Source organism: Salvelinus fontinalis, chromosome 29 (genome assembly GCF_029448725.1).
Source record: "Salvelinus fontinalis isolate EN_2023a chromosome 29, ASM2944872v1, whole genome shotgun sequence".
Classification (NCBI taxonomy): domain Eukaryota; kingdom Metazoa; phylum Chordata; class Actinopteri; order Salmoniformes; family Salmonidae; genus Salvelinus; species Salvelinus fontinalis.
The window spans coordinates 35248655-35256541 of record NC_074693.1 but is presented as its reverse complement, the minus strand read 5'-3'; the positions used below and the strand labels follow the sequence as shown (position 1 = coordinate 35256541).

The 7887-nt window shown below is 43.1% G+C and overlaps 1 protein-coding gene across 3 annotated transcripts in view; it reads left to right on the top strand.

Moving 5' to 3' along the window:
* The window catches only part of LOC129827915 (polycomb group RING finger protein 3), a 55491-nt gene that overhangs the window by 3975 nt on the left and 43629 nt on the right, over positions 1 to 7887 (top strand). For 2 of the 3 annotated variants that reach the window (XM_055889204.1, XM_055889202.1), the window contains exon 1: positions 6518 to 6633. The exons of the other annotated variant lie outside the window; for it this stretch is intronic. The gene's annotated coding sequence lies outside the window, so the exon portion shown is untranslated. Of the gene's footprint in view, positions 1 to 6517; positions 6634 to 7887 lie in introns of those variants that run through there. 3 annotated transcript variants of the gene reach the window in all.

Genomic DNA, 7887 nt, shown 5'->3' with positions numbered 1-7887 from the left:
ACGCGTAGTGCCTGGATACAGCCCTTAGCCGTGGTATATTGGCCATATACCACAACCCCCCGAGGTGCCTTATTGCTATTATAAACTGGTTACCAATGTAATTAGAGCAGTAAAATAAATGTTTTGTCATACCCGAGGTATATGGTCTGATATACCACGGTTGTCAGCCAATCAGCATTCAGAGCTCGAACCACCCAGTTTATCATTTCTATTATAGCATAGTGGATGACTTTCCCTATACCCATCATGAGGTTGCTACAACCTAGCCTATGAATGAAAGTTTCCTAGGTAGGTGCACCCAGGTCAAGAGAAACATTTGAGGGGTCAGACAGGGACACATTCAATACTGCCTTGCACATTCTGGCCTGCATCTGGCTGATCTAGGTTGTAATCTTTAGTCAAACAGTTGCAAACGAGAGTTTCTATTGGACTAATACAGGTATGTTTATCCCCGTTGCATTCCATTTGCTTCCGTTAAACTTTTTTTTTTAAACAGAATTGTCAGAATGAATACACCCCTGACCACACGAAAACAGAGTTCACCTTCATAGCAGCCACGTTGTATTCCTTCTCGCATCTATGCGCTCTCCCCCTCTCACCTTTTCACTTTGTTTGTGGACTTCAATACACAACACATCAGCTGTACGTGACCACGCAAAAAACACTTTCCGAGCCAAACGATATCATAACTGCTACACACAGCCTACAGAGTTTTCACCATGTTAGCTAAAGTATTATCTAGGTCAACATAGCTAATAGAACTAACGCGTTAGTAAACCCGCTACAATCATGCAGTAACGTTACAGTGTATAGTCAGTAAGCAGTTTAGCAGTTTAGCAGTTTCAATGACGGGCCCCTGTGGCAATACATTAGTCAAACCAAAAGCTTATCTTGACTTGGAAGAGTTCCAGTGTTGTGTTGGATAGTCATAGCCAGCTAGCTAACATAGCATCCCTCTGGTTGAGCAGGGTGTGAGTATGCTAAACTAGCTAGCTACATTTGCTAGCTAAGTAAGTGAAACTGAAAGTGAAAAGAAAATGACAATCTCTCTTTCTCTCCTGCTTTTGGAAGAAATTAATTTGTTCAAAACCGTTCATCTACTGTTTTTCTCTCTCTTTGAGACAACTACTCACATTTTATGCACTGCAGTGCTAGTTAGCTGTAGCATATGCTTTCAGTACTAAACTCAGAAAAAAAAGAAACGGCCCTTTTTCAGGACACTGTCTTTCAAAGATATTTCGTAAGAATCTAAATAACTTCACAGATCTTCATTGTAAAGGGTTAAAACACTGTTTCCCATGCTTGTTCAATGAACCATAAACAATTAATGAACATGCACCTGTGGAACGGTTGTTAAGACACTAACAGCTTACAGACGGTAGGCAATTAAGGTCACAGTTATGGAAAACTTAGGACACTAAAGAGGCCTTTCTACTGACTCTGAAAAACACCAAAAGAAAAATGCTCAGGATTCCTGAGGACTGCAGATGTGGCCAGGGTAATAAATTGCCATGTCTGTACTGTGAGACGCCTAAGACAGCGCTACAGGGAGACAGGACGGACAGCTGATCGTTCTCGCAGTGGCAGACCACGTGTAACAACACCTGTACATCCGAACATCACACCTGCGGGACAGGTACTGGATGGCAACAACAACTCCCCGAGTTACACCAAGAATGCACAATCCCTCCATCAGTGCTCAGACTGTCCGCAATAGGATGAGAGAGACTGGACTAAGGGCTTGTAGGCCTGTTGTAAGGCAGGTCTTCACCAAACATAACCGCCTATGGGCACAAACCCACCGTCGCTGGACCAGACAGGACTGGCAAAAAGTGCTCTTCACTGACGAGACGCGGTTTTGTCTCACCAGGGGTGATGATTGGATCCGCGTTTATCGTCGAAAGAATGAGCGTTACACTGAGGCCTGTAGTCTGGAGCGGGATTGATTTGGAAGTGGAGGGTCCATGGTCTGGGGCGGTGTGTCACAGCATCATCGGACTGAGTTGTTGCCATTTCAGGCAATCTCAACGCTGTGCGTTACAGGGAAGACATCCTCCTCCCTCATGTGGTACCCTTCTAACAGGCACATCCTGTCATGACCCTCCAGCATGACATTGCCACCAGCCATACTGCTCGTTCTGTGCGTGATTTCCTGCAAGACAGGAATGTCAGTGTTCTGCCATGGCCAGCGAAGAGCCCGGATCTCAATCCCATCGAGCACGTCTGGGACCTGTTGGATCAGAGGGTGAGGGCTAGGGCCATTCCCCCCAGAACTGGCAAATCTGGTGCAGTCCATGAGGAGGAGATGCACTGCAGTACTTAATGCAGCTGGTGGCCACACCAGATACTGACTGTTACTTTTGAATTTAACCCCCCTCCTTTGTTCAGGGACACATTATTCCATTTCTGTTAGTCACATGTCTGTGGACCTTTTTCAGTTTGTGTCTCAGTTGTTGAATCTTGTTAAGTTAATACAAATATTTACACATGTTAAGTTTGCTGAAAATTAACACAGTTGACAGTGAGAGGACGTTTCTTTTTTTGCTGAGTTTATATTAATTCTCTGATTCTTTGATTGGGTGGAAAACATGTAAATTCATGCTGCAAGAGCTCTAATAGGTTGGGGGACGTCCTCTGGAAGTTGTCATAATTACTGTGTAAGTCTATGGAAGGGGGTGGGAACCATGAGCCTTCTAGGTTTTGTACTGAAATCAATGTACCCAGAGGAGGACAGAAGCTAAGCCATGGGACTACAATACAGAGTGTGGTTGAGGCTTCTTTAGATCTTTGTTGCAAAACAGTGTGTTTTAATGAATTATTTGGTGACGTGAATATATTTTGTATAGTTTTATCTAAAAAGGATCACTTTTTAAACGTTTTACCGTTTTTATTTTTATGAAATTCACTGAGGGGGGTGGTCCACCCCTTCCTCCTCTGAGGAGACTCCGCTGATAGGCTGTCACATGTGTTGTCACATATGGATTTTCTTATGTCAATGTGTAGGCCACTGGAAGTGGCTAGTCAGGTTAACACAATTGATTTATAGGGGCTTTTCATTCTGGTGCTTGATTACTCATGTTAAGAATGTGTGTAGGACTACCTGTAAACTGTGTACCTATGTTGAAACATAATGAAATAGCAAATCTTCTCTGATAAGGTTTGATAGTCTCCTGGCATTAGCCCTTTAACCTCCCTCTAAGCAGTTGGGTCCTTCCAGGAAGAAAGTGCCTTTTGCGTCCCTTTGATATATACACTGCTCAAAAAAATAAAGGGAACACTTAAACAACACAATGTAACTCCAAGTCAATCACACTTCTGTGAAATCAAACTGTCCACTTAGGAAGCAACACTGATTGACAATACATTTCACATGCTGTTGTGCAAATGGAATAGACAAAAGGTGGAAATTATAGGCAATTAGCAAGACACCCCCCAAAACAGGAGTGATTCTGCAGGTGGTGACCACAGACCACTTCTCAGTTCCTAATCTTCCTGGCTGATGTTTTGGTCACTTTTGAATGCTGGCGGTGCTCTCACTCTAGTGGTAGCATGAGACGGAGTCTACAACCCACACAAGTGGCTCAGGTAGTGCAGTTCATCCAGGATGGCACATCAATGCAAACTGTGGCAAAAAGGTTTGCTGTGTCTGTCAGCGTAGTGTCCAGAGCATGCAGGCGCTACCAGGAGACAGGCCAGTACATCAGGAGACGTGGAGGAGGCCATAGGAGGGCAACAACCCAGCAGCAGGACCGGTACCTCCGCCTTAGTGCAAGGAGGTGCACTGCCAGCGCCCTGCAAAATGACCTCCAGCAGGCCACAAATGTGCATGTGTCTGCTCAAACGGTCAGAAACAGACTCCATGAGGGTGGTATGAGGGCCCAACGTCCACAGGTGGGGGTTGGGCTTACAGCCCAACACCGTGCAGGACGTTTGGCATTTGCCAGAGAACACCAAGATTGGCAAATTCGCCACTGGCGCCCTGTGCTCTTCACAGATGAAAGCAGGTTCACACTGAGCACATGAGCACGTGTGACAGACGTGACAGAGTCTGGAGACGCCGTGGAGAACGTTCTGCTGCCTGCAACATCCTCCAGCATGACCGGTTTGGCGATGGGTCAGTCATGGTGTGGGGTGGCATTTCTTTGTGGGGTCGCACAGCCCTCCATGTGCTCGCCAGAGGTAACCTGACTGCCATTAGGTACCGAGATGAGATCCTCAGACCCCTTGTGAGACCATATGCTGACACATGCACATTTGTGGCCTGCTGGAGGTCATTTTGCAGGGCTCTGGCAGTGCACCTCCTTGCACTAAGGCGGAGGTACCGGTCCTGCTGCTGGGTTGTTGCCCTCCTACGGCCTCCTCCACGTCTCCTGATGTACTGGCCTGTCTCCTGGTAGCGCCTGCATGCTCTGGACACTACGCTGAAAGACACAGCAAACCTTTTTGCCACAGTTCTCATTGATGTGCCATCCTGGATGAACTGCACTACCTGAGCCACTTGTGTGGGTTGTAGACTCCGTCTCATGCTACCACTAGAGTGAGAGCACCGCCAGCATTCAAAAGTGACCAAAACATCAGCCAGGAAGCATAGGAACTGAGAAGTGGTCTGTGGTCACCACCTGCAGAATCACTCCTGTTTTGGGGGGTGTCTTGCTAATTGCCTATAATTTCCACCTTTTGTCTATTCCATTTGCACAACAGCATGTGAAATTTATTGTCAATCAGTGTTGCTTCCTAAGTGGACAGTTTGATTTCACAGAAGTGTGATTGATTTGGAGTTACATTGTGTTGTTTAAGTGTTCCCTTTATTTTTTTGAGCAGTGTATGTAGTAGAAATTGTGCACCAATATTGCATTTTAAATTCCTGTTATATAAATGAAATGTCCTTTAACATAGACCACATGGACAATTTGATAAATGTGATTTTTTTTTGCATATTTACTTGCTGAAGTGCCAAAAGTCAGCATTTTGACGTGTCCCTCCACATGTTTTTCTGACTTCAAGGAAGATTTTAACCCACTTAGTGCAGAAATGTCCATAAGTTTTACCATCATTGTAAAGGCCTAGTTACTTTGTTGCTTTGACAGTCATTTTTGAAGATTCATATTTATTTAACGCGATTAGTGATTCATTTACGTTTGTCCCTCATTTTAAGGTCAACTCTGTTACGTGAACTGAACTGTCATTTTAACATGGTGAAAATATTCCTTTTTAAAAGCTTTTTTTCTAAAGAAACATTGAACATGTAATTGTCAAAGAGTATCAAAGCAGGTGAGCTGGTTCCACTCTTTTTGGCCATTTTCTGATGTTACGTGGAGGGAAACTGAGCGGGGTGAGCACAGGGCTCCCGAGTGGCGCAGCGGTCTAAGGCACTGCATCTCAGTGCAAGAGACATCACTACAATCCCTGGTTAAAATACAGGCTGTATCACCTCTGGCTGTGATTGGGAGTCCCATAGGGTGGTGCACATTTGGCCCAGTGTCTTCTGGGGTAGGATGTCATTGTAAGTAAGAATTTATTCTTAACTGACTTTCCTAGTTAAATACAGATTACATACCATATCAACCATGTTACTCATAGATAGGCTAGAAATGTTTCAATAATTGCTATTTTTTGTGAAGCTTGCAGTCAATTGCTCCTCCCTGTTGTAAACAACATTCCATTACCCCGTCACAAGGGGAGTTATGGCTGATTTAAGATGAAAACTCCAACCCTGTTACAGTCAACCCTGTTGCTTTAATTGCCACCTTTTATAGTAATTTTTCTTAATTTAACCTCTGGAGATGTGAAAACATGTTTTTTATTAACTTGAACATGTGCTCTTTATGATAGAATGTTAAATAAAGGTTAAATAAATTGCTTATCTTAACCAAATAGCACTACCCAACTGGCACTCTATTGGTGGAATGGCATAACGCTATTCTGAGTTATTGTCTAAATTAATAAAATGTTTGATTAATATGTTCAACTTGTCGGAGGACTTTTAAAATCTCCCCAAATGAGCCGGTCCTACGTAGAAACTCAATCCACATTAAACACATCTCAAACTTATTGGAAGTGGGATCACAGGGCCATTTATAAACACCCTATCTTGCAGTAATATGAAATAAATATGCTCTTTTTGTCAACATCATTCTACATCAGGGTACATTTTAGCACAAGCATCCACCTTTTACTTTTGACATCCTAATGTGCTACATCTCAGACATCAATGTATAGTGTTATCATCATCAAATTGACTGCGATGACATAGATGACTCCTAATACAGGAGTGGGCTATTAGCAAATAAATTATTCTGACAACATAGTCCCCAGGTCTTGCCCACAAATTACCCTCGATTTCATTGTGTGTTTTTTGGGGGAATTTCCCGGAATTCTAAAATGTATAGAAATGTATCAAAATAGTGAATTATTTTAAATGAATGGGGCGCTCCCTACAATGTTACCTATTCGTCTACTCTCGTTCAACGATCCTCCTCCCCCTCGACTAATCAGCGCATGCTCAGCAAAGCTCCAAATGGTGTTTCGGCCTGTTTCGGTATTGCCCGGACATTTTCGCCTCTTTGTTTTACCGATAGTGCATTTAACTCGCGTTCAACCCAATATCCAGCGGACTGTACTGTTCCCAAACAGGTTAGTTCGTTTGACTTGAAATATTTTAGGCGTATTAATGCATTAATGCGTCTTTTATTGATTTATGGCTGCGATTTGTATTGTTCTTATTCATTTGTGTCTGTGTCTTTTCCGCTTGGTGGTATGGACATGCCATACGTGTTGTTGTATGTGCCAATGTTGTAGTGTATGGCGGCGCCGGGCCCTGCAGTTAGGCACCGGGATCCTTTTCAAGGAAGAGTGCATTATACGGGAGGGTTTTGATAGCAGCGAAGCACGCTTTTTGTTCTTTAGGAAGGGAGCTCTCGTAGACGCTCACATGTCTCCCATAATATTTGTGTTGTTTGGAGAGACCAATCTTTCCCATTGCCTGGAATGTTCTTGAAAAACCATGGTCCAACATTAACGCCTTCGGTTTTCGAAAGTTCGGTGTTAAATGCACGATGGTGTAGTTGTCGCCACATGATTTAATCTAGACAAAAGAAAGTTATTGCTTTTCAGGGGCTATTACGGCCCCGTCTGACTGTATGGAGCTGTTACATTGTGGGGTTTTGGTGAAGGGACGAGCCAACAAGTCTCTCTTTCGGTAGATTGATGTCTTGTAATCAGGGACAGCAATATGTAAATTACTCTGTGGGACATGGCACAATATAGCAATGTAAGTGGCAACAAGCTAAACATAGGTGGGTTTTCCTGACTTCAGACTATATGGATTCAATGGTTTATGACTTGCATAATAACACAAGGCAGATCAGAAAGGCAGACAGGAACAAAATTACTAAACTTTTATTGTAGCATTACCTACTTTGCTTTTTAAGTAATAAATATATCTAAACATGAACAGCTTCTTCATTCCTAGTTGTCTTAAATTGATTGATCAGGGAAAAATTGCAGAGAGCCATTGGCTATTTTCAATATTGTTGGTCATGAAACCTACCGTAGATCAATTAAGAAGGCTGTTCTTCTCTTCATAACAGCCTTTGTTATGAACAGTAACATAAATAAAAAAACTCACACTTTACAAAGAACTAAGGTATCCATACAAAGATTCCACATGTTGATGGCCCCTTGACAGTGGTGTAACTACTGGCCATTAGGCTACAGCTTTGTGGCAGTCTCTCTATCCATAATGCTATGGCCAGTATGCCCAGCTGTGTATAGAATAGCCCACATGTAAAGTTGTTCTTATACCTGTGGTAACGCTGTAATTAGCTACTACCACATCAACCTTGTTGTTACGTTTAATTACATTGGAATGTCGTTTAGTTCGTTTTG